The sequence below is a fragment of the Hemitrygon akajei genome, chromosome 11, assembly GCF_048418815.1.
Source record: "Hemitrygon akajei chromosome 11, sHemAka1.3, whole genome shotgun sequence".
In the NCBI taxonomy this organism is placed as follows: domain Eukaryota; kingdom Metazoa; phylum Chordata; class Chondrichthyes; order Myliobatiformes; family Dasyatidae; genus Hemitrygon; species Hemitrygon akajei.
The window spans coordinates 37,957,642-37,985,239 of NC_133134.1; the positions used below are offsets into that span (position 1 = coordinate 37,957,642).

Below are 27,598 nucleotides of genomic sequence, written 5' to 3' on the forward strand. Positions count from 1 at the left end.
GCCAGTGCCGACAGGCCTACTGAGTGTTCACAGCATTTACTAATTTTATTTCCATTGATCAGTAGACAAGGCAAAGTGAAAAAAACTCCAGGATTTTGCATGCATTCATGACAGCAGCCTTGAACATCCAGTGTATATATTTTTTAAAAATAATTCAACTTTCAGTTTCACAAATCATCTGCTCTTACAAGAATGAACCTGAGCAGCCAGATATAACTCCCTAGCAAAGTAAAAATTGGAAGGCTTTAACAGATCATGCAGCAACTGGGGTGTGAGAAAAATACTAAATGTTCCTGGTCAATGACTCTTCATCTGGGGGTAGTGAAAACAATAGTTCAATGAAAAATCACCAACTTGAAATGTGGAGTCATTTTCTCTTTATGACTGCTGCCTGATGTGCTGAGCATTTCCAGCAATTTAGTTTTTACTTCAGATTTTCTGTATGGCAGTATTTAATTTCAGTGGTGTAGATGTTCACTGCACTGTTGGAAGCATTCCGTTACAGCTTGGAAATCTAAAAAGGGTCAGGTTTTCAGTTCTGACATCCTTTTGTTAAGAGCCATTAAGACAGAAATAGAAGATGAGCACTTGTACAGCACTTTTCACAACCTCAAAACATCCTAAAAGAGGTTTATAGCAAATGAAAGCCAAGAAATTGACGTTTTCCTTAAGTGCTGATTGATCAATGATTGATTTTTGGATTTAAAAAAAAAAGCAGTTTGGATCATGTTAGTAATAATTCCTGAGAGGAATTCTGCCAGTGATTAAATTGGGTAGGGCACTTGTAGTTGCAATTCACAGTGGAGTACCTGACCTTCTCCCAGCAGTAGGTCATAATGAGTTGCTGGTCACATACCACATGTTTTCACCTGTGACAGCATAAATTGGAATTCAGTGATCCACACAATAACCATTGGGGAACAGTGGTAGTAACAGTTAAGAGCACAATGTTCTATCTAGCTTTACTGGTTGTTTAAAGGCATTCGCTATTGACAGCATGAATCCTTTCATAATTGATTGTGATCTGCTCAAGCAACTTACAGAGTCCACAAAGTGTGCTGCTACATGTGGCAGGGAATGTTTTTCCACCCAGAATGTAGCCGCTGAGCTACTCATAAAGTGGATGTTTCAGTAGTGATGTCTATTCCATTACTATTTGCTTTTGGAGGTGTGTGGCACAAAGGGAGGATCACAGACTTGGGGGCAGCAAGAAAAGACATACTCATCTGTGAAAAGCCAATTCCCATTGAGCTTTTTGAGATGCCACATCAACCTGGATCAGTCTGAAGAGTAAGGAGCATGCAGCTGGGCTTTCAGGGCCTGTCATGACAGAGATGAATTAAACCTTGCAGACTGATGTTCAGCCATGTTCTTGTACCTGGACTGCACACTCTGTGGAGATCAATGTGACAGTGACTCTCAACCTCCTGAGCAATGGAATTTTACAGGCAGCGGCTCAGTGAGAGTGTCAGCGCGTCAAAGGTGGTCACCAAGGCTCTCCGTTGGCAAAGGAAGGATTTCAGTAAGGGATGTCCCAGGGCTGAAATTTGCCATCATCGTTGCCTTAGTGCTAGTGTGTGCAGGCACTGACCGCACCTGTGTAATTGTGCAGAGTTCCCATTGATATCCCAAATGTTTTCATCCATCTCCTAAATTCACAGCTGGTCATCAATGAGAGAAGAGATTTTCTTTGCTGGTCAAATCCATGTTTCCTGGTCACCAGCTACATACTAAGGGAGTCCATTTTGCTGGTTATTTTCAGCCAGCTTTGTATATAAGAGTAGCGTGTGTCAGACCAGGGCTACCCTTTACTTCTGACGCTGTTCGGAGTAGTTCATACTCCAATCAAAGCAGCTGATGCCAATACACTCAGAGCCCCCCCAAAGCCAACAGAGTATCAGAAAATGCCTTTGCTCTCTCCAAGATGTGATACCATTGCCTGCATTACTTCAGGGGTGTCCTGTTGTGCGTGCCAAACCCAACGGTGTGCAGCATGCTAAGCAACCTGCTCACTCAGCCAGTGTGGCGGAAGAGCAGCTTGCAGATCCAGAGGCTGACGGCCACGAAGCAGAGTTCTGAGCATGGCATTTGCAGGACAAGGGGAAGAAATGTCTTCAGTAAGCACATAGGGAAACTTTAAAACCTTCTAACAAAAAGGCTGTGAAGACTTTGTCACTGATTATATACAAACCGGAACTCAAAAGATTTCTAGTTATTTAAAAGTGTTAAGTAGATCAAGAGGTGCAAAGGTACTGCAGGAAAGTGAAACCGAGGTAAATAAATAATTGCGAATGATCTTGTGGGCTCAAAAGGTCGAATGTGTTACTTGTGCTTCTAATTTTTGTGCACATCATGGAAGGCATGCATTGAGAAGTGAAATCTCATTGAGGAACTGTACTCTTCTGCTTGGTCAGCTCTAACAGTTCCTATGCCCAGAGAGAAGTATAACCATATAACAATTACAGCACAGAAACAGCCCATCTCGGCCCTTCTAGTCCGTGCCAAACGCTTACTCTCACCCAGTCCCACCGACCTTCACTTAGTCCATAACCCTCCATTCCTTTCCGGTCCATATACCTATCCAATTTTACTTTAAATGACAATACTGAACCTGCCTCTACCACTTCTACTGGAAGCTCGTTCTACACAGCTACCTCTCTCTGAGTAAAGAAATTCCCCCTCGTGTTACCCTTAAACTTTTGCCCCCTAACTCTCAACTCATGTCCTCTTGTTTGAATCTCCCCTACTCTCAATGGAAAAAGCCTATCCACATCAACTCTATCTATCCCCCTCATAATTTTAAATACCTCTATCAAGTCCCCCCTCAACCTTCCACGCTCCAAAGAATAAAGACCTAATTTGTTCAACCTTTCTCTGTAACTTAGGTGCTGAAACACAGGTAACATTCTAGTAAATCTTCTCTGTACTCTCTCTATTTTGTTGATATCTTTCCTATAATTCGGTGACCAGAACTGTACACGATACTCCAAATTTAGCCTTACCAATGCCTTCTACAATTTTAACATTACATCCCAACTCCTATACTCAATGCTCTGATTTATAAAGACCAGCATACCAAAAGCTTTCTTCACCACCCTATCCACATGAGATTCCACCTTCAGGGAACTATGCACCATTATTACTAGATCACTCTGTTCTACTGCATTCTTCAATGCCCTACCATGTACCATGTATGTCCTATTTGGATTATTCCTACCAAAATGTAGCACCTCACACTTATCAGCATTAAACTCCATCTGCCATCGTTCAGCCCACACTTCTAACTGGCCTAAATCTCTCTGTAAGCTTTGAAAACCTACTTCATTATCCACAATGCCACCTACCTTAGTAACTTTACATCATTCTCCTGCCTTATCCCCATATCACTTGATTCCTCTAATATCCTGAAAGATATCAATCTCAGTTTTGAATACAATCACTGAGCCCCCACCAGTATAGAGAATTACAAACATTCAACACCCTCTGGGTAAAGAAATTTCTCCTTATTTCAGCCCTACATGTCTTGCTCCTTATTTTTAGATAACTTGCCTTAATTCTAGTTTCTTCAGCCAAGGTAAACATTTTCCTATTTCTACCCTGCCAAACCCTTTAAAACAATTTTTGTTGTACAGACTGATAGTGTATTCATCAATGCTGGCCACTTGGTTGTGGCCTGTGTTCTCTGTATACTGAAATCTGATATGTGCTCAAAAGTAGAATGCATTTAAAGATGGCTGGTGTTGTAATAAATAATTACCAAAATCAAATATGATATAGGTGAAAAACCCTTAACATTCTCTTGACATTTTGATAATAAGAGGCTGGAATTTGGAGCAAGTAACAGTCCTTGATGTCCCTGTTAGGGTTTCAACTCAAGCATTGCCATTTCCTTTATCCCAAAGATGCTGCTCAATCCACTGAGTTCCTCAAGCAGACAAAATTTAGTCAGGGCAGTTAGCTCTTCTTTGAACTAGTGACTGGGAATCTTTTAGATCCACTTGTGAAAATCGATTGGACCTCAGTTTTTAACAAATGTTGTCTGAGTCTAGAGTGGCAACTTACAGTTCATCTAACTCTCCAGGGTTGGACTTGAGTCTGCAACCTCCTTAGAGGTGAGAGTACCAATTTCAGAGAGACAGTTAGCAAAATTACAGATTTCAGATGCAATTCTTGATTTTCTGTTTGTGATCTTACTGGTTAAATATCCCTGCTAGACTGACTTTTTCTTCCGTTGTGACATGATATATACATGGTTTCCACTGATGATACTCCATGAGATTTCTTGAGAGTAGCAGACAACATTGTATAGCAAGTTTTAATGTATATATTTAACATAAAACAAGTTTAGAGGCAGATTTAGCTGGTGTCACAAGTCTAGCTTACCTTCCTTGAATATTTTAGTGGAAGTTGGTATCTGTAATGAATATTTAAGCACAAGTTAAGCAGCAGCTTAAGAATCTGAGGTGAGGACCAGGGGCAAGCACTCAGCTCACACGTGACACAACAAATCATGTGTCCAAGAGAAAGATTTACTAGCATTCAAAGCCACATATTTTTTCTGTCTTCTGGATAACTTTCACCACAGATTCTCTAAAATGGTCTCTGTTCTGAAGTGGGTGGCACAGTAGCATAGCGGTCAGCCTAACACTTTACAATGCCAGTGATCAAGTCCTGCAAGTCTGTATTTACTGTGTGTGCTTTCCCTGTGGCCCTTGTGGGTTTCTTTGGGTGTTCCAGTTTCCCCTTATGTTCCAGACTTGTGGATTCGGGTTATGTTGTGGGCAAGCAATGGTGGTTCTGGAAGCCTGGCAATACTTGCAGGCTACCCTCTGCTCACCTTCGTACAGGGTTGTCTGTTGATGCAAACTGTATGTTTTGATATTCATGTGACAAATAAAGCTAATCTGATCTTTAATCTGTTTCTCTCTGTGGCCGTCCACAGCATCTTTAAACAGAACCGCCAGCTGCAGACGGTTTGCTTCACTTACATTTTTTGATTAAACTTCATGGACATTTTCCACCTCAAGTAGTATTCCACCATAAACAAGCTATTCCCTTCTTCATAGAAGGACTGTGACATTCATAACTTCCTAATTTTACACTTCCACCACTCCTGCACTGCGCGCCTAATGCCAAGTTTCTGTACAAACTTATTTATGTCCTCCTTCACCGGAGGTGGGGAGGCAACTAAGATGAGACTGCATTCTTCCCTGCAACCTAATAGACAGCATTCTTCTCTGTATGTTGGAAATAATGCTCCCAGTTTAAATATATCAAACTCTCGTTCACTAATCCATTTCAAGGTACCAGCAGTTCACCATGTTGACCGTACTCACATACAGATTCACATTCCCGCAGATCTCGAATGCCACGGTAGCGCCGCAGTTAGCATCACACTATTACAGCTCAGACATCAGCGTTCAGAGTTCAATTCCGGTTGTGGGAGCATCTCAATGACGGGGCAAGTGAAGCTAAGTGAACATGTCCCCTTTGGTTCAAGAGCCAAATGGTTGAGGGGTAATAACTGTTCCTGAATCTGGTGGTGTGAGTCCTGAGGCTTCTGCACCTCCTTCTTGGTGACAGCAGCGAGTAGAGAGCGTGTCCTGGGTGGTGGGGATCCCTGATGATGGATGCTGCTTTTTATTATCGTTAAAAGAACATAAAACCACATTTTGACAACAAAATAATGATAATGGCCATGAAAGCTGGTACTTAGCTGTAGAGTGCCATACATTGAGTGATATTGTGGATTACTGTTTGTAGTAAGACAATTCATTTGATATTCATGAGGGGAATTAAATCCAAATAGTTGTGTGAAATTTCCAAATGGAGTGAATTTAATATATTTGATTTTAATACAGATAAGCATTCTTATTGTGAAATAGTCAATTTGGATTCCTGTAAAGTTCTATCTAAACTCATGGTAATTTTGATCTATCTCATTCTCAACAGGAGAATTAAAGTATTTTTTGTTAACATCCACCTCCACGTTGTCAATTTAATGCCATCCATATGTACTTAATGGGTCTCATCATTCATCAGTGTAATCACTTCTTCATCCTAGCGTCCCCTCTTGTTCAAGGTCAGTTCACTATTTATTCCAGGACTGTTACATCTGTAGATCCAATGATGGCAGTTGATGTGGATCAAGTCCAAGAAGATTCAGCTGCCTTTTTGAAATCTGTTTCTGTATGGGATGGTTGAACCTCAGCTGTTGATAATTATCCACTTCAGCATCATTCAACCTTACAGAAAATATCACTTTAAGTACAACTTCAGTATTAGTTGAACAACAGTACAGTACAAGCTAATATATTTTGGAAGCAGTGGTAATCTTAACGATTCCTATGAACATCTGTGGACAGTAATATAGCATAATATGAGCACTATTATTTTTTCTAAGTTATTATTCCCTCAAAGAAAAAGGAATGCTTCTTTTAAAATCCCATAATATTACTCTCTGGTCGGTAAACTTAAAAAAAACAGATGTAAGAGAAAATTTATTTACATTGGTAATTACATCGAGAGGTGATAAGCTTATAAAAACCTTTGGGAACCGTGGTAGTGTAGCAGTTAACGCATCACTATTATAGCTCAGGGTGTCAAAGTTCGGAGTACCATAATGGCTTCCTCTATAACTAATTTGTACGTCCTCTCTCTGGAATGCATGGGTTTTCCCCGGGTACTCCATTTTCCTCCCACAATCCAAAGATGTATCAGGTAGATTAATTGGTCATTGTAAATTATCCCGTGATTAGGTTAGGTTTAAATCGGGGTTGCTGGGTGGCATTGCTCAAAGGACCTATTCCATGCTATCACTGGAGTGTGAAATGCAATCTTCATCCTTAGAATAATTTGTGAGAGGCCTGGAAAGAGCTATTTCTGTGTTTCACTGATTACACCAAAGCTTTTGATAAGTTGAGACATGACAGGCTTATAAATATCCCTCAGCACTTGGACATCGTTGGGAACAATGTCAGAATTATCAGTAATTTGTATTGGGAACAAAGAGCAGGAACGAGAGTTGAAAATGAGACAATTGATTTTGCCCAGATTAGGAGGGGAGTCAGACATGTTTGTGTTCTCTTGCCCGGCCTATTCAACTGTTCTAGAGAGAAGATTTGAGGAGAAATTAACAGTATTCCAGACATGGTAAATGCTGGGAACGGTTTGAACAACCTACAATACATGGACAACACAGTGCTGATAGCTACTTCTATAGAGAAGCTCCAAGAAATAGTAGATAAAGTCATTGAAGAAAATACTAAGAGAGCATTGACCATCAAGTGCAAGGAGACTGAATGTACGGTTGTCACAAAGAAGAAAGAAATACGTAAAGGCGAACTGAAAGTGGGCACAGAAACAATTAGACAAAACGTGGAAGTTCAGTTCCTTAGGGAGCATGGTAATATCTGATGGTAGGGCTGATGTTGAAATTAGAGGAAAGATTAGGATTGCTAAATGCACATTGGAGCATTTAAGCAAGAAACTAAAGAATAACATTTCTATGGGTACAAAACTCGAGTGTTGTGGTGCTTCGTGCATTCCACACTCACATGGAAGCAAACATGGGACAATATAAAAGCAAAATGAGGAAAGATTCGAAGCTGCAGGAAGATGGTTTTTGAGAAGAGTGATGAAAATATTGTGGAAGGACAGAGTAACAAATGAGGAAGAGTTGTGAAAAGGCGGAATAAGAAGAGAACAGATATCATCGATCAGGAAATGGCAGCATACTGAGGAAAGAGAAACTCAAACATCTTGCAGTGACGGGAGAAGTTGATGGAAGTCAAAAGTCATGGTCGACAGCACATGACGTTCATCAAGGGATGGACAGGCAAACGTTTTGAAGAGCTTATTAGAGATCTCAATTAAAGATGGATGGAAGGCCGTGAATGCCAACGTCACACAACATGGCGCATGATGACCATGATGGTCTCTAAATAAAATAAAATAAATATTTTTTTCTGGTATTAACTGAATATTTATTTAATTTTCTGTTCTAAATTATTATTGGGTGATATGATTTTGAATGCTTCCAAAATTAAACAGGTACCATTTCAAAAGGAGCATTAGCATTAGGTGTAGCTTGATTACAAGAAGCTGAATTTCCATTGCCTCTATCAAAGCAACAACTACACCGGGAGAAAGGATAAAATAAGGCTTTATTTCTCAATGAGCGTTATTCGAAAGTTCTGCCCGATTTTCTTCACTTGCCTCATCCACAGCAGGTGTAAGGAAACTATCACATTTCTCGAGACCATTTAGTTAGCTTACATCTCTGATCCATCTAATTTTCCAGAATATGAAGTCTAGCCTTCCCAAATCTTCTTTTACTCTGAGCCTGATCTTTCACTTTGCTTTTTAGAATTTATCACCAAAAACATTAACTTTATCCATAAGACCCTCCCCGTGCTTGTATGGCTTTGTTCCAGTAATGACGTTAAATGGTGTATGTACTCAACAGGGCAGCATCTCCCAGTATCAACAAGCACTACAGCACAGGAATAGGCCCTTCAGCTGATCCAGTCTGTGCCAAGCTGTTTTTCTGCCCAGTACCATTTACCCACACCTGGACCATAGCCCACTACACCGCTCTCATCCATGTACTTATCCAAATTTCTCTTAAACGTTGCAATTGAACCACCATCCACCACTTCCACTGGCAGTTCATTCCATACTGTCACCCACCCACTGAGAGAAGACGTTCCTCCTCGGGTTCCCCTTACGTTTTTAACCCTAAACTTATGACCTCTAGTCCTAGACTCATCTAACCTCAGGGAAAAGAGCCTTAGTTTACAACTTCAACATAATATCCTAACTCCCGGACTTAATGTTCTGATTTATGAAAGCCAATGTGCTAAAAGTTCTCTTTATGGCCCAGTCTACTGTGATACCACTTTCAAGAAATTACGGATCTATATTCCCAGATCCCTTTGTTCTACCACACATCTTAGTGCCCTGCCATTCATTGTGTAAGCCTCATCCTGATTTGTCCTCCCAAGATGCAACACCTCACACTTGTCTGCATTAAATTACATCTGCAATTTTTCAACCCATTTTTCCAGCTGGTACAGATCACATTTCAAGTTTGATGGCCTTCTTTGTTGTCCACTATGCTTCAATCTTGGTGCCATCCAAAGAGTTGCTGATCCAGTTTACAATAATATTATCTTAATAATTAACATGCATGATAAATAAACAACAGACCCAGCACCAAACCCTGCGACGCAACACTAGTCGCGGGCCTTCAGTTAGAGAGACAACCGTTTACTATCACTCACTGACTTCTCCCACTAGACAATTTTGAATTTAATTTACTACTTCATCCTGAAAGCCAAATGATTTAAAGTTTTGCACCAGCCTCCCATGCTTTGTCAAAGGCCTTGCTAAGGTCCATGTAAACAATATCTACCATCTTTCCTTCGTGAACCTTCATGATAATCATCTTGGCAAACTCCTCAAGAAAACTCTGTAAGATAAACATTGTAGAAAGAGAAATTTATTTAAAGTTTCAAGTCAAAGACCCTTTACAAAAATGGTTTCATCAAATCCCTTAGACGTGAAATATCAATTATGTTTCTCTGTGTACAGATGCTGCCTGACCTGCAGAATATTTCCTGCATTTTTCTATTTTTTCTTAAGACTTCTAGCACCAACAATTTTGTTTGATTTTTATTTCTTGCGCCAATAATGTTCTCCTTCTTGTGTCCATTCACCAACTGTGTTAGTGGTCTGGTGTTAAGCTTGCTCCGTGAAAGATCCTGAATCATTTGTGACCCATTATTAATCTACGGGCAGTGCAAAAGCTAATGCATAATCTACACCTTATTCTATTAAAGGCTCTCAGTTATTGCATCGCAACCTGATTTCACCATGCTTGGCTCGCCAGTCGGGCACTGAGGCGGGTAAGGGTTCTTAGTGGCCTGTCTCACCTCTTTCCCACAGGAAGCTGCTCACTAACGGCAGTGCTGCCCTTACAGTCAAGCTGCGCAAGTTGTGATTGGCACCACAGCTATGAATGGTATCAGAGTTAGTGCTGGTTACCTTTGTTATCATGAGGGGGAAACTGACCTCAGGCATTTTCTTTGCAGTAATGTGATCACACTGAGTGTTTCTGCACCATCTGTTTGTGATCTCCTCTCTCTGAACGTCTGAATCTGCTAGTCCTGCGGGGATGTACAAGTTATTGGCTGAGAGCATCCAGTATTGATTTTGTGGCTGCTGTTCAGTTTTGAGTTGACTTTTTTTTTGTTGACACAATACTATCACACTGGACAAACTTACCTGAGATCGGTAAATGCAGCAGTTGTGGCTGTGCAGAGATACACCTTCCATTTTGAATTTGCATGATGCAGTCAAGTAGTCTTGGAAGGGCTTAAATATCCAACACAAAGCACTGATTTTATAGAAATTGGATTACTTCCATAAAAATAGCAAACATAATCAGTTAGTCATCTGTCTCTTAAATGTTAATTGGACAATAAAATTAAAGAAGTTTAGTTAATGCTTCACTCTTCTGTTCACACTTTCTTAAGGAAAATTAATCATTTCAACTAAAGCATATTCAGAATATTGTGAAGAATAGAAAGCAAACTATGCTTTATAAAACATTAATGCAGCAAGGATATTTTAAATGCTATTTTGCCCTTTCTGGTTGCTTACTTTATTGCAAATCAACTTTTTTGTGGAAATGAAACCTTAACTAGATACAGATAGAATTGAAATATTCACTTCAGGATAGAAAGATGCTGCAATAACAATTCAGAGGGGTATTGGTAGGGAGATCCAAGAGATAGTGCTTGAGGAGTCTCTGCCCTAGGGGTTGTCCAACAGGTCTGAGATGGTTGCTCCCTGTGAGGTTCATTTAATTGTCAAAGTATGTTTGTACAATACAACTGTGATATTTGGCTTCTCCAGATAGCCATAAAGTACAGAAAGATCATGGGCATTGATGAATAAGAAGACATCGTCTCCCTTCTGTCACCGAAAAAGTAAAGAGAAAAAGCACACAGGCACCAAAATCCCCTACCACCTCCCCTGCAGAAAATAAACAGTGACAATAATAATCCCCGATCTCTTGCTCGCAGAAAGAAACGGCAACAGTAATAATCCCTGACCCCTTCACCTGGACCAGATGGACTATACTCCAGGATTTTGAAAGAGGTAGCTAAAGAGATTATGGAGGCACTGGTAGTGATCTTTCAAGAATCACTAGATTCTGGAATGTTTCCAGAGAAATGAAAAATCACAATTGTCACTCCACTGTTTACAAAGGGAAGAAGACAAAAGACAGGAAATTATAGGCCAGATAGCCTGATTTCACTGGTTGGCAAGATGTTAGAGTCCATTATTAAAGATGCATTTGTAGGCACATGATAAAATAGGCCAAAGTCAGTGTGGTTTCCTGAAGGGGAAATCTCATCTGACAAATCTGTAGAAATTCCTTGAGGAAATAACAGACCGTGTAGACAAAGCAGATTCAGTGGATGTTGTTCACTGGATTTTCAGAAGGACTTTGACAAGTGCAGCACATAAGGCTGTTAAGCAAGATAAGAACCCATGGTATTACAGGAGAGATACTGGCCTGGAATAAAGACGTAGACTATTTTCTAAACAGGGATTAGAGGTGCAGGATTACCTTAAATGAACTTGCACGTTGAGTCAGTGTAAGGATCAAAAGAGCAATGTTAGCATTCATTTTGTGAGGTCTAGAGTATAAGAGCACTGACCAGACTACTTTTGGAGTATTGTGAGCAGCTTTATTTATTTCTAGAGATGCAGCAGACCCACGCCATCCAATTACACTCAAGTGACATTGGCAGAATTGAATCCAGGTTACTGGTGCTGCAGTGGGTCCCATTTCTAAGAAAGAATGTGCTGGCATTGGTGAGGGTCCAGAGAAGGTTTATGAGAATTCCCTCAGGAGTGGAAAGGTTAAAATGTGAGGAGTGTTTGATAGCTCTGAGCTTGTATTCACTGGCGTTCAAAAGAATGAGAGAAAATCTCATTGAAACCTACTGAATATTGAAAGGCCTAAATATAAGGTTCATTTACTATCAGAAAAGGTATACAGTATACAACCTGAAATCTGCACTCTTCACAAACATCCATGAACCAAGAAACCCTGCAGAATGAATGATAGAAACGTCAAATCCCCGAGCTCCCTCTTCCCCCCTCCCTTCGCTTAAGCATTGATTTGCCCCTCCTCCACTCATGCCAGCAGAAGTACACCTCCCACCCCCACCCCACCATGCAGGCAACAGCAGAAGCAGCCCAAAGAGTCTTTGATCCATCAAAATGAGTCGACAAACCAGCACCTTGGTATCTCAGACAGGCTGTCTCTCCCTCGAGGGAGGTAAAGTTGCTCCTGTAACAACAAAAGAGGAGTCCAGCTACTTGCCATTCTGATGTTAGTCTTCTGTGTCGCTTCTCCATGCCCCTGCCGTCTTGAGAACCGACAGGCTCTCACTCTGCATCGAGGGGGTGGAAGACTGCTTGAGTTCAGGAGCCTTCCCTCCACCAGCCGATGGAAATTAGCAAACGCACCACCTGCTGTCTTGAGGTCCCAGCATCGATGTTTCAGACTCCTGTGATACTTCAGTCGGTAAAATCCCCGAGGAACCGGGTCGTCCACAGGGCTGCTCCCCGTCTTCCGACCTCCCAGCCCCAAGGGCACACGTGCCTGGAGATAGTGAAGCACTAGGCCGCACAGTCCACCGCTTGAGAAAAAACATAGTTTGAACTATAGATCATGGACTCTGACACAACCGCAGCCATATTGAAAAGAAAAGAAAAGCCTAAGAGAAGACAAATAAGTTGTCTCTTCGAACTGGAAGAAATCACCTGGGTCTGAGAATCTGCTGGCACCATATTTCCTCACTCCTCCTCCTACCGCTCTGTCCCCAAGCTTCTTATAATGAGCAGTTTTAAACAAGTTTGCCAACGTTTTATTCAATTCCCTTGCTACCCTTTTTCATGAACCTCTTTCATTTTAAATTCCTCTCTATTTGAGATATTGGTGAACAGGTCCCTCGATAGCTCAGATAATAAATACTCTGCTCGTTGTTCACTTGCTTCTAATAAGCAAGATTCCGATTCTGATTCTAAGTCATTTTAATTTGTTTTGGTTGCCTTTTATTCAAACTTTTGGTCTCTGAGGTACTACACGGTGAAGCAACATGTTAGGATCAACTCTCTTCGGCCTCCTCAGAAAGTAGATGTCGGTGAGCCTTCCTGACTGACTGTGGAGGATATCTTCTGGAACCATGAGAGGTTATGTGAGATGTATGGAACTCCTCAAAGTGTTGTACCACCATTGTGAAAAGGGGTATGAGTGGTGTGGGTTTTCATGAAGCTGATAACCTATTGGCATTGAGCAAGTGGTTATTTGCCTTGCACCAGGCCTCGAGCTCTTCCACCTCCTTTCTGAGGACAGTCTCATCGCGTTGCTGATCAATCTTAGCACCATTGTGAAGGTGACTGCTCAGATGTTTGGTTGTGCGGTCATGTGTGATCAGAGGGTACTCCGCCTGACTAGTTTCCATTGATTCTTGGTGGAAGTATCAACATTGGGTAGAGAGAGGGTCAGACCAGGCTGAAATTCCATTAGCTGGTAACAGTCATTGTCTAATTTACTAAAATGTACTTATCTGTATGTGATTTGCACCTGTGAGATTTTATTCCAAAGAAGATGAAATTGGATTGAAAGAAAAAGTGGAAAGAGAATAAGTTGGGGGAAGAAAACACAATAGCTTGCTGTCAACAGAGATTGTGTTCTGAATGGCTCTGAATTTTACTAAAACAGGCCCCCCGCTTGTGCTCATCAATAACATACACTTGGCAGTGTACAGAATGATAATCATTCTACCTGAGCACCTATTTACGCCCAGCAGTAAGGCCTTAGAAGTAGTCCTGTGGTGTTTAGAATCCAGAGAGACAAACTTGAAAAATTGCAACCTAACACTTAATATGAATATTTAAAACTCATAACTTACATGTCACTAGGAATCTCATAGGTACGGTAATTGCTGCAGCACTTTTTCATCTCCGTTTGTACTGCTGTACACATGCTGATGTTTTATTTCTTTATTTGGTATTTTGAAGAAAAGATAACAGACTGTAGCCATCAGAAAAGCATTAGATTTTCACTCTGCAATTAGACTGTTCTGTTGCTGTTTGCTTTGACCTCCTCTCTTCAATCGGATATACCTTCCAGAATGCCATCATGTTGCTAGGTGATTCCACGGTCTAGAACTAAGAATGGTATTATTTTAGTGCTGACAATTGTAATAATTTTTAAAAGTATGTTGTTGAAAATACAGAAGCTGTCACATTTAATTTCAGTTCTTAGGTAAGTTACCTTTCTGCTTAATTGATATCATTTTATCACCAGGATGTCAGAAAATGTGGACAAATCTCAATTAAGTATCACCCAATGGGCTTAAAGACAAGTTAAACTGAAAATGGGGGGGGGGGGGGGGGGCGGCCACCGCCCAGGATCGATGTAAGCTGCAGAGAGTTGTAAAGTTAGTCAGCTTCATCATGGGCACTGGCCTCCATAATATCCAGGACATCGTCAAGGAATGGTGCCTCAGAAAGGCAGGTCTGTCATTAAGGACCCCCACCACCCAGAACATACCCTCTTCTCATTCCTACCATCAGGAAGGAGGTACAGAAGCCTGAAGGCACACACTCAATGATTCAGGAATAGCATTTTCCCCTCTGCTATCTGATTTCTGAATGGACATTGAAACCATGAACACTACCTCACTACTTTATTATTTCCTATTTTTGCACTACTTATTTAACTATTAAAAATAACTGCAATTCACATTTTTTCCCTTTTTTCTCTCTACTATTATGTATTGCATTGTACTGCTGCTGCAAAGTTAACAAATTTCACGACACGTGGCGGTGATGTTAAACCTGATTCTGATTCTGAAATGTTGATAAGTTAACAAATTGAAATAATAGGTGTAATATCATGGATCCAGACTCTTAAACTTAATATCTAGGTATCTGCCTTAACCACTTTCTCTGGCAGCTCATTCGATGTACTCACCACCCTCTGCATAAAAAGGTCCCTCTCAAGTCCCCTTTAAATCCTTCCTCTCTCACCCTGTACCTCTGCCTCGTAATTTAAAACTACTGTAATTTAAAACACTACTATAAAGTCATCATTCTCATTCTTCTATGTTCCAAGGAGTAAAGACCTAGTCCAACCAACCTTTCTCTATAACTCAGGCCTTCTTGTCTTGCTAATGCCCTCATATATCTTCTCAGTCAGTTTGGAGTATTTTTTGTGGATCTTAGTATGATAAAGTTGGGTGAGAGGAGAGCCAGTCAGGATTTCTGCTTCTGAGCACCATCCCTTGAGAAATTATTGGTATAGTATAACCTGGCAGGTTTCAGTATTCTTGATAAAGACTTGAAGAGCATAGCTGAAGTGGTTGACAGGCTCAGAAATCATTTCTATCACAGAGAAGTGTTTAATTCCCAAGCTAGTATTTTTCAACATGCTTGTTGTAAGAGATTTTAAATATTGTTGATACCTTTGACATGAAACCACCTTGCCCCATCCAATATCATGCCACGTGAAAGAGGATGAGATGTCCTTGGTAGCAAGTTAAATTGGACTATCTCAGGATAAAGCCATTGAGAATTTTCCTTGGCAATGTTCCCTGGTTTAACTGAGACATCGAGTTGAATTCTTCAGTACACAGAAATATGGTGATCAGTAGCTTGGTAGTAGTAATAATGTTTGTTCTTTGATCAGAAGGTTTTGAATTGATTCATCTCACATTCTGGAGGCTTTAGATCAAATTCTTGAGCAAAATTTCAGTGCAGTACTCAAAACAGATGCTGGTTTTGGGATGAAAATTTAAACCAGGGCACAGTTTTGTTCCAATGAATGTAAATGTTCTTAAAGAAATTTTTCAAATGAGAGTAAGGAGTCCAGGCTAATATTTATCCTCAAGCAACATTATTAAAGTAGATTATCTGGTGATTATCCTTATCTCATTACTTTTTATTGGAACTAGTTGCATGCAATTTAGCTGCTGCATTTCCTGTAGCTATGACTTTACACAAAATATTCCATTGTATGTTAAGTACCGTGGAATGTAAACCATTATGAATGTTGTTATGTAAATTAAAGTTCTTGCTCTCAAATCCCAATCTCAATGTTTTAGAAATCTTGGACAATGTCTATTGTGTGTTGCTCTGAGCAACCTCTAAATAAGTTGTGGCAGAGGAAGTTCCAATATAATTATCATACTCCCAATTAAGCTAGGCTGTAAAAACGACAAAACTGCCTCAAATGTGTCATAAAACGATTCATATCATGTCATTGCATAACGTATTGATTCTTTAAGATCCATAAAATGTTTCCCCAGTGAACTTTTGAAAATGATTTAAAGATTTGATTAGAAATCTTAAGACATCAAAGGCATTTAGCTCACAACAGCACATTTCAGAATTTCTTGACCTTAATTTATGCCATGAATAAAGATATTTGTGGCTGGATTTATAACACAGGAACACAGCAATTAAAAAATAGTACAATCTTTATGGGTTATATTAGTTACGTTGGTTAATGTAAAGTAGAAGGGGAATGTTCTTCATTTACTGGGTCATTGTCATGTGGTGACTACCTATCTGTTGCTAAAGATGTTCAAATTAACAAAAAAACAGCAGCACAGCATGTGCTTCTTTCCAAGGGGGCAGAGAAATCTAATTTTTAAAAAAGGAAGAAAAAGAACAAAACTCACAAGAGTTATAAGCAATGAGTACTGGATGATAACCACAAACTTAAAAAAAACAAAAATGGCTGGCTGCATCAGAAATATAGGCACATTGGATTGCACATGAGATAACTGGAATATGTATACTGAGCGAATTGAACATATAGCTAAAAAGCATACCATTCGCTTAGAAGTTTGACTGCTCCAACCAAACCAGCTGAAATTATCTTTGCTGATATTGTGAAAGTGATACAGGAACATTTAGAACTGAAATTGTTGTTGATTGCAGAATGACTTGGGTTTCATAAGCAGAATCAAAAGGAAAGGGAATCCATTTCAGTGTACATTGCTGAATTGTAGAGATTGTCTGAACAGTGTCAATTCAGTGATGGCTTTAATGTTGCACTGAGAGTTTGCTTAGTTTCTGGAATCTTACAAAGAAGCATTCAAAACCTAACTGAAGCACAACTTACGTTTAAAAGAACTGTTGAAATTGCTGCATCAATGGAAACAGCAGACAGTGGTGTAGCTGAGTTGCAGCCAGGAATGAATGTGAGTATGAACAGAAACCAGCCTGGCCAAGCAAATTGTGTTACCTTTGTGGCTCATATACACCTGACCAATGCAGGTTTAAAGGCGAAACTTGCAGAGAATGCAACAAAGTAAGGCATATACGAAGAACATGCCAGGCAGACAAAAACTAAGTGGATTGAACAAGGGAGAGACAAAGTTAAAAAGTCAAGCGGAATTTCAGAAAGAGCACTAATCTGCATGCTTTTGATAAAAAAAAATTCTGATATAACGAGAGTGACCCAGACTGGGTAGCCTTGAAATTTACAATGTGAAAACGATCAATAAACAAGCAATATGGCTTACACCAGAAGAAACAGCAAATTCATTAAAATGGAACTCGATACCTGGCTTGGCTATTTCAATCATTCCACAAAATGAGTTTAAACAACATTTCAAAGATACTGAACTGAAGCCTACAGATACCCAACTAAGAACATACTGAAGGAAAGATCAATCCTGTGGAAATGACATTCGTAACAGTGAAAGACAACAACAAACAAGCCACATTGTGCTTGTATGTGGTAAAAGCAGAAGGGCCAGCATTGTGGGGACGTGAGGACTGAGACAACTACAACTCGATTGGAGATCCGTTACCATTTGCATGCCACGTGCCCTGCAATGGAGTCAACTGAAAGTAAATTAAGGAAGGTAGTCATTGATGCCACAGCAGTGTTCAAGAATGCATTGAATAACTCAAAGCATATCAAAGTTAAAACGGTGTTAAATGAAAATGCCACACCCAAGTTTTAACTAAGCCTGTCCTTATACCACCTGTGATAAAGTAGCCGGTAAGTTAGCTCACATCAAGGCTGAAGAAATTATTTCAAGGTTGAGTGAAGCCGATGGGCAATGCCATTGCTGTTTAAACTCATTTTGTGGAATGACTGAAACAGCCAAGCCAGTGCCAGTTCCATTTTAAATAATTTGCTGTTTCTTCTGGTGTAAGAATGGATCTGTCAGGATCTGTGGTGATTTTAAGGTCACCATCAAGCCAGTACTGAAAGTAGACTAATACCCTCTTCCCAGGATAGAGGATATCTTTGCAAACCTTTCTCGAGGAAAACACTTCAGCAAGGTGGATTTAGATGAGGGTGGAAGAAGAGTTCAAAGTGTTCCTCAGCATCGACACTGACAAAAGGCTTCACCTGCAGTCTGGCAGAAAGCTATGGACCAGGTGCTGCAAGGTGATGAAAGAGGACCATCCTTTTGGTATATTCTCCCTAATGACTCCCTATTATGGCAGAGATTGTCCAAAGAGAAACCAGGGAAGACCCCACACTGTTTCAGGTCTATGTGGCCACCCAAAATGGCTGGAATGTGCAGCAGAAACTCCAGTTCCCCACTTTTTCCCAGCACCAGGATGAGCCTGCCCTTGATAAATTTGCCTTTTGAGAGTTGCTGTACCATCAAAGCTGAGAGCTAAAGTGTAGGAGGAGCTACATGCCGGCCATGTAGGTGTGGTCAAAATGAAAGCACCAGCTTGAAGCTTTGCCTGGCGGCCTGGGATGGAGCAGCAAATCAAGCAGCTTGCCATGCACTGGGATGCCAACACGTAAAGAGGATGCCAGGAGCAGTGCCTCTCCATCCCCGGGAATGGCCTGCATTGCCTTGGCAGAGGATTCATGTTGGTTTTGCCAGACCATTCATGGGCACAAAATTTCTTGTAGTAGTGGATGCAGCCACAAAGTGGCCAGAAGTGTGCCCAAAAACCTCCACTACAGCTTCAAACTGTTGATGTGTTGAGAAGCCTCTTCTCAAGGCCTGATGTTCCAGAACACTTCGTCAGTGACATCGGAGCACAGTTTGTTGCAGATCAGTTTCGGTCATTCCTGAAAGTGAATGGAATGAGCCATATACCACCAGACGTGTATCCTCCTGGCACCGTGCCACCCAGCTACAAATGGTTTGGCAGAAATATGTGTCCAAGGTCTAAAGAATGCACTGCAAGTAATATCAGCAGAACACATCACACGGACACTGAGTCACAAGCTCGCCAATTCCCTCCTCGCAAATTGCAATGCAGCACACTCCACAACCAATAACTCACCCGCTATGCAGTTTCTGGGTCGTTGCTCGCATTCTCACTTGGATCTCCTTAAATCTCATCTCAGAAAGAATATGCAAGCAAACAGCTGAGACAAAGTCAAGGCTTCTCAAACAGGGAGGTTCGATGTTTCACTCCTGGACAAGCAGTTGTGGCAAGGGGGCTACAGAGGTGATCAAAAGTGGGCACTCAGATAGGTTAGGGACAGAACTGAACAATTCTACACCGTGGAAATTGCATCTTGATACCATCTGGAGATGACACAGCGACCAGTTGAGGATAGCGGAGTCAATTGTCAGAGAAGAAAGGTGGCCAGAACCACTTCCTTCAGTCCCAGAGTCAACTCTTACAACCTCCACGGAGAAGGCCCTGAACCTGACATTGTTTTCCAGCCCCAAGTCTCTCCTGCCAAGCAGAGTGATCCCCCTTGTCAGGAAAGACGTCATCCCACAAGAGTAAGTACGCCTCCATAGCGATTAAATTTCTAAGCCTGAATGGGACAATTTAAAATTTAGTAAGCTGTGTATGTCTGCATGGTGGTTGTATTATTTAGTGTAGTTTACACAGTGTATATGTATATAACTTGAGATGCATTCTGTATTGAGTGGGAGTTTATAGCTAAACAGGGAGGAGTGTTGTGTATTTTAAATTTAATTTTTATGATTTTTGCTTTCAGAAACATCAAGGCTCAAATTTTATTTAGGTATTTTGTCATTTAGCTCGTGTTAATCCCATTACATGACATTTTCTACGCTTTTGTTCCGGCCTGAAAACCTGTAACAATGCATATCTACCATCAATACAAGCAAGAATACTTTACTGAAGAGTGTTTTGAAATTTGGCCCAGAAATGGTCAGTTGCTTTCAATATGCTTCCAATGTATTATTGAGGTAACTCAGCTTTTTGGCAACAAATGGGGTGTAGGATGTTGATGGCATTTTACCTTCTCAAAAATCGATCGCAGCTGAGGTTTTCTGCATTTTTGGCATTGTTGTTAATCTGTCCATTGAGTCGTGAGTGATCTCATTTATGTGGATGGTAGTAATGGTTCACTTGTTAGTTAGCTAATTTTTATAAACCATTCGGGATAAGTTAAAGTGAGGTGCAGCTCTTGCCAACCTTGGCAGCCAGAAGAAAAGACTTAGTGTTAAAGAGTGTGAAGAACTTCAGTGACTTCTGCAGTTGGGACTGACTTTGTTAAGCTTTTTAACAATGAACTATACTTGCCTTAGGTATTATAAGAACCCACAGAATATTTTGAAATCTATTCTCGTCACACAGAGTGAACTCCTCGTGAAGTATATGGAATACTTGAAAGAGCTGTCAAAGAAGGTAGCACTTCACCAGAAAGGTGAAAGGTAACATGGCAACTCCGCTTTGACACCAGAAGCACTGTGACTCACCGTCTCCTTCCTTGAGGGCAATTAGGACTGTAAAATAAATGCTGCCTTTCCCAAGAAACCTGCATACTCAGAATGAAACACACTGAGCTGCTCAAGGACCAGCTTGGTGAGATTGCGACAGAGGCAGGTTTCAAGCAACCATTGTAGCATTAGTGTCTCTGTAGTCACGTCTCTGTAATATTATTGAATTTTTCCAAGCTTTTTCTTACTTTTCCATCATAGAAAATTATTTAAGCCCCTTGTGTTGCTTCACCATCCAATGGAATCTTAATGTGTTTATCACTGGCTTAGCCTCGCAGCCCTGTTGTCACAACAAAGATGACAAGGAAAAATCTTATTTATCAGAGTCGCAGTAAATATTTGACTTAGCTTCATTTCCGTTTGCAGAAGAGAATCGCAAACTTCCAATTTCAGACTTGGTAGGACTGGTTCTAATTTTTAAATAGTGCCCTCTCATCATATCCCGTTAGTATAAGGCACTTAGATTTAACCTGTCAGTTCATCTACAGGAGTGGCAAGGCAGGGTAATCCAGTTTCAAAGTTTCCAGCTGTACACATAAGAAATATTACAGGAGCTTCTATTCTGAAAAGTCCTCAGGGACTGATGTAAGAGACGTCATTACATATCACTTAAGTCTTCTCTTCTGCTTGGCCTTTGCCCTGACATCTATCTTTCATCAAATATAAGTAGTGGCTTTTCAATCAAGTGTCCATGCTAGACATGTTAACTTTTCAGCCGGCTACATCCACATTCAGTTATTATCATACTACCAATTAGGGTCACTCTTTACTGCATGACATAACGTGCATGCATAATGAAGGATAATTATACCTTCTGGTGCACCTATCTTTAAGTATTTGTCAGTGCATGTAGCAGCCAGTAAGATCTGTGTTATCAGTCAGGATGCAGGCATTTTATCAATGACTCATCTAACTCAGGTGCTTGTCCTGTTACTTGTCATTGCTGGCAGAATCACAGGATCTTATTCTTGGGTTACAAGTGTCTACTACAGTTTATTAATGAACTGTTCTGAGGGGGAAAGTCAGAGATCAGTTTTGTGCTGCTGCCTTGAGAGACTGAGATATCAGGCAGAGTAGTCGTAGACTTTGCAATTCTGACAGGCCCTGGATCTGTGTCTTTGTTGATTCAAGAAATTCTGATATAAATCTCACAGGCATATCCAATTCTCTGTTGACGCCTAAACATAGCAACTCGTTATGTGAACGTTAAGGAACAAATGAATTTTTAAATTTCTCCAAATAGCGGCTGCGGTACCTCTCTATGTCAAAGTGTTTCTTTCTCTATGTCCACCTGATTGGATTTTAGACAATACAGGCCTGCATTATATTGCAGATATTCCCACTGCCGTTTCCATGTCTTTTCGTCTACAACCTAACAAACTTTTTCCGGATGTCATGTTGGGTTCTTGACCCAAACAATTGACTTTACTTCCCTTACAACAGTTGCTGCTTGATCTGCTGGGTGCTTCCAATATATTCTCTGTTTTTGTCTCAAGTTGTTTATCGAACCCCAAGGTTAGATTTCTGCCTGAAATTTACTGTGAGGTGTCCTTACCGTTCTTAAAGTACATACAGTCGTAAATTTTCTTTCTGTTATTTTGTGAAGATGAAAAATGTAGTGTGACGTAGAACAATGGTTATTATTGATTTTATGGTGTACAACAAAAAGGATGTTATTGATTTTATGATGTAGTACCTCTATCAGATTTTTGATGTAAAACCTGTAGCATTACAAGATTTTGTTTTACAGTATAATGCAGTAAAATTTCAATCCTTTACAAAGAGTGATGTTGACAGGCTTCAACTGCAAACAGTTTGGACAGATGTTTAATGGCAATTATGTTTGGAAATTTTCTATGATAAAAAGTAATGAAATGTATCATAAAATACATGAACCGCTTCAAGGAATAAAAACTCAAATGAATTTCCATCCATTTGATTTCATGGATGTAAAACTGAATGTAGATATGCCATTGCCACACTATAGCTAATGGCTTGGAAAATCCACTCCATTTCGTAAATTATGCAACACTGTTGTGTTCATTTTCCTCTTCAGGCTGTGCTGTAGGTGTAAGAACGAAAAAGGATCTTTCTTTCCCTATAATTTTCACAAAGGTGAATTGTGTACATGTACACTGTCGTCTAACCAAGTTGAGTAATGTGATATTTGTACCTATGAGATAAATTGCAGTGTTTAAGTGATGTTTATAATTGTTTCAGGGGGTATAGATATGAAACACTAAGTAAATATATTTCAAGTAAACTGTTCTTTCCTTAGTGTTATTTAATATTATTCATAATTAAGTGGAAGATCTTAGAATATTTTATGAAGCATGGGAATTTATTTGAACATAGGGCTCCCTTTGACAAATACATCTTAAAATGGAAAATTGTGCTTGTTTCTGCTGGAGGATGTGACAAAGATAATGGATGAGGTCAGAGCAGTCAATGTTGATTGCATGGACTTTGGTTTGACAAGAATTCTTATGGTAGGCTAATCCAGAAGATTAAGACACATGGAATCCATGGAGATTTGGGAGAATTAATTTAAAATTGGCTTGATCTGGGTAGTGGTGGAGCCGTGTTATTTTAGCTGGAGATCTGTGACCAGTGGTGTCTGTAAGAATCGCTGTTATGACCTTTCTTATTTTTGCTGTATGAAAATGATTTGGATGAAAACATACTTGGGCTGATCAGTAAATTTGCAGACAAGACAAACATTGGTGGGGTTATGGATTCAGAGGGAAGCTGTCAAAAGATACAGCAGGATATTGGGCAGTTGTACATGTGCACTTTCCATTTGGCCTAAAGATATTATGAGGCCAGTTAAACTCTCACACGCTTTAATTCCGAACACAAAGCTTTGCGATATGGTTTTAAAATATTACATTGCCGCTCCATAAAAAATGTTTATTGTGATATATAGGGCACCTTTTCTGCAGGGGACACCTCATGTCCACACCTCATGAAGCAAGACTTTCCAGGCGCAGATCCATGGTCTCGCGAGACTAACGGATGCCATCACTGAAACATACTTTGAAATGCTTCATTTACGATAGCAACCAACCTAGTGATGTGCTTGCGGCAGCCCACAAATGTCAACTCACATTCCAGTGTCAACATAATGTGCTCACAATACTCGGCAAAGCAACACACACACACACACACCCCCCCCCAAAAAAATAACACAACAAGCAGCAAAGAAGCAACAACAAAACAAGCCCCTTTTCTACTTTCACCCATCCACAGACACCAATAGTCCTCCAACTCCAGAACAGGCCTTCAACCACCTGTCTCCAGGCTTCGATTTCTGGATTTCTGATTGACCTTCTGGCTCCAATCTTCATCATTAACCCCCCCCCGCCAAACTAGCCAATGACAATTGCACCCTCAATTCTAATCAACAAGCTCCAAATCCTAGGCCTCTGTACCCACATCTGCAACTGGATCCTCGACTTCCTCAACAGGAGACCACAGTCACTGCGGATCAGAAGTAATGCCTCTTTCTGGCTGACAATCAACAGAGGCGCATTCAAGGATGCGTGCTTAGTCCACTGCCACACTCTGTCTGCTCCCACGACTGTGTGGCTAGTCACAGCTAAATCAACATCTGTCAACTTTCTGATGGCACAGCTCTTCTTGGCAGAATTTCAGATGGTAATGGAGAGGCGTACAGAAGCGAGACGGATCACCTGTTTGAGTGGTGTCACAGCAACAACCTTGCACTCACCGTCAGTAAGACCGAGGAATTGATTGTGAATTTCAGGAAGGAAAAACTTGAGGGGACACATGCCAATCCTCATTAAGGGGTTAGCAGCGGAAAAGGTGAGCAACTTCAAGTTTCCAGCTGCCAACATCTCTAAAAATCTAGCCTAGGTCCAACATATGGATGCAATTACAAAGAAGGCATAACTGTGGCTATATTTCATTAGGAGTTTGCAGAGAGTGTCATCAAAGACACTCACAAGTTTCTACAGATGTACTGCGGAGAGTATTCTAACTGGTTGTGTCACTGTCTGGTATGGAGGGGCCACTGCACAGGATCAGAAAAAGCTGAAGAAAGTTGTAAACTCGGCCAGCTTCATCATGGGCACTAGTCTCCCCAGTGTCAAAGATACCTTCCAAAGGCGATGCCTCAAGAGGGTGGTATCCATCATTAAGGACCAACATCACCCAGGACATGCCCTCCTCTCATTGCTACTATCAAGTAGGAGGTACGGGAAACTGAAGGAACACACTTAACATGCAAGAACAGCTTCTTCCCCTCTGCCATCAGATTTTTGAATGGACAATGAACCCATGAACATCATCATACTATTCTTTTTGCTCTCTTTTTGCACTTCTTACTTAATTTAATTTTTATACATATATATAGTTCTTATTGTAATTTATATATATTTTAAATTATTACATATTGCAACCTACTGCTGCAGAAAAGCAACAAATTTTACGACATAAGCAGGTGAAATTAAAACTGATTCTGATACCGACTGGACCCCCAAATTCCAGATAAATTCCAGGCTTGAACTCTGTCTGACATGCCCTTGTGCCTCCTGCTTGTGTGACTTCAAGTGTGGAGTGGAGGCCGGGAACGTGGATAACTTTGCTCATCCGTCCGTGCCGCTGGTCTTCGAATGCGGTGCAGAGAGGCCTGGACTGCGATGTCATTCATCACCCATTTACTGCGCTGGCCTTCGAGCGCAGAGTAGAACCCTGGACTGTGGATATCATTTGTCACCTGTCCGTGTTGCTGGACTTTAAGCACTGAGTGCAGAGTGAAGTCTGTCCTCTTAACTCCTTCATGACCCTGTCCCTAAACCCTAACATGACCTCTAACTCCCTCTCTGTCCCTACAAACCTAATAAGTAGCTGAGTCTGAACCATGATCTTGACGGAGACTGCACCTCAGAGCTCTCTTGGGAAAAAGAGAGTGGCATTGACTTTGCTAATCCTGCAGCTTCAATATCTGACTGGTCACAGTTAACTTTCAACTTCCAGTATATGGGCTAGTTTATTAAGTGCAGAAAGGAGGCCTGATTGAATCCATTGATTCACACCCTTCCTGATTCCTCATAACCATTGAAGCATCTCCTAGTTACATGTCAGTTGATGATTCAGATTCAGATTCAGTTTATTGTCATTTAGAAACCACAAATGCAATGCAGTTAAAAAATGAGACAACATTCCTCCAGAATGATATCACAAAAGCATATGACAAAACAGACTACACCAGAAAATCCACGTGACGTTTGGCAATCCCCAATCCAGAGTCCGGAGAGGCTGCTTCATATTAATATCGCGCTACCATCTTAGCACGTTCCCCAGAAAAGAGCTCCAAATCCAGCAGACAAAACAAGACCAAAAACTAAAACTACAAGACCTTCACAAAACCACATAGTTACAACAGTGCAAACAACAGCATATTTGATTAAAAAAAAACAGACCATGGGCACAGTAAAAATAGTCCAAAGATGTTAAAGGACTATAAGTTCAAAAGAAATCACCACACAGTTTCCACAAGTCTCCAGGGTCCCGACAGACTCGCCATCCCACGCTGGCGGCAGAAGGGAATACCCCCGCTATGGACTTCCACGGCGCCACCCGACTCTGTCTCGCAGACGCAGCACACAATGAAAGCTCTGTCGAACCCAGCCTCGCAGACGCAGCACACACCGAAAGCGACCTGACTGCAGCGGACTCCGAGTCCGTCGAACCTCCGAGCCGACGACCATCTCCTCCGGCACAGCTTCTCCGAGCACCATCCTCTGCCGAGCGTATTAAGACGGCCCCGGCAATGGCCATCGGCAATGCGACCCCGAGGACTGGGGGCCTGTTCTTCCCAGCAGAGTCCCGGACCTCACAGCAGCAGCAGCAACGAAGAAGGTCTTCCTGGAAATGTTCCCTATGTTCCTCCGTGCTCCCACGTCCGTTTTCAATCGATAATGATTGCGCACGGCACCCCACTTCACAAATAACAGATTATCAGCTCCGGAGTGGCCGCTGTAAGCTGCGTTGCCCCGCCATCTTGATGTTTTATCTTGATGATGGAATAGTCTCCACTTTCATTAACACTGGAGGAGCTCAGCATCACCGAGGACAAATCTACCTTCCTTAGTTTCCATCCTGTCCATTATTTAACAATCACTCACACCATCACGTAGGCAATAAGTACAAGGTATATCATCTGCAAAATTCACAGCACTAACTTGCCAAGCAACCATCCAAGCTGGTAACTTCAGCTATCTCAACCAGCAAATGCAGCCGAAGCAAAAATCCACTGTCAAGATGATCTCCCAGTTACAGATGCCGTACATAAGAACATAAGAAATGGCAGGAGTAGGCCATCTGGCCCGTCGAGGCTACTGCGCCATTCAGTAAGATCATGGCTGATCTGCCTATGGACTCATCTCTTCCCCATAATCCTTAATTCCCCGACTGTGCAAAATCTATCCAACCTTGCCTTAAATATATTTACTGAGGTAGCCTCCATTGCTTCATTGAGCAGAGAATTCTACAGGTTCACCACCCTCTGGGAAAAGCAGTTCCTCCTCATCTCTGTGCACATAGACTTTCATTGTTTCTGGAACCCCTCAAGAACAGTATACCTCATCTTGAATGTAGTTAAGATGGCTAATTAATGTGGTTTTCCAGCACCCACCCACAAGGTTATAATGAATGAAGAAAACCAAATCTATCAACATTTATGTGTAACTGCTGTTAAGTGGCTTCAAGCTATATCCCAAATATGATTGTATCAACCAAACACAAAACTTGGACAATTATTTGGTTTTGACGAAAACTCAGATGATTGA

At 41.0% G+C, this 27,598-nt stretch overlaps 1 protein-coding gene across 2 annotated transcripts in view; it reads left to right on the forward strand.

Annotated features, from left to right (window-relative positions):
• sdk1a (sidekick cell adhesion molecule 1a) overlaps nt 1-27,598 on the forward strand; it is a 769,571-nt gene that overhangs the window by 422,798 nt on the left and 319,175 nt on the right. The gene's annotated exons all lie outside the window — the stretch shown is intronic.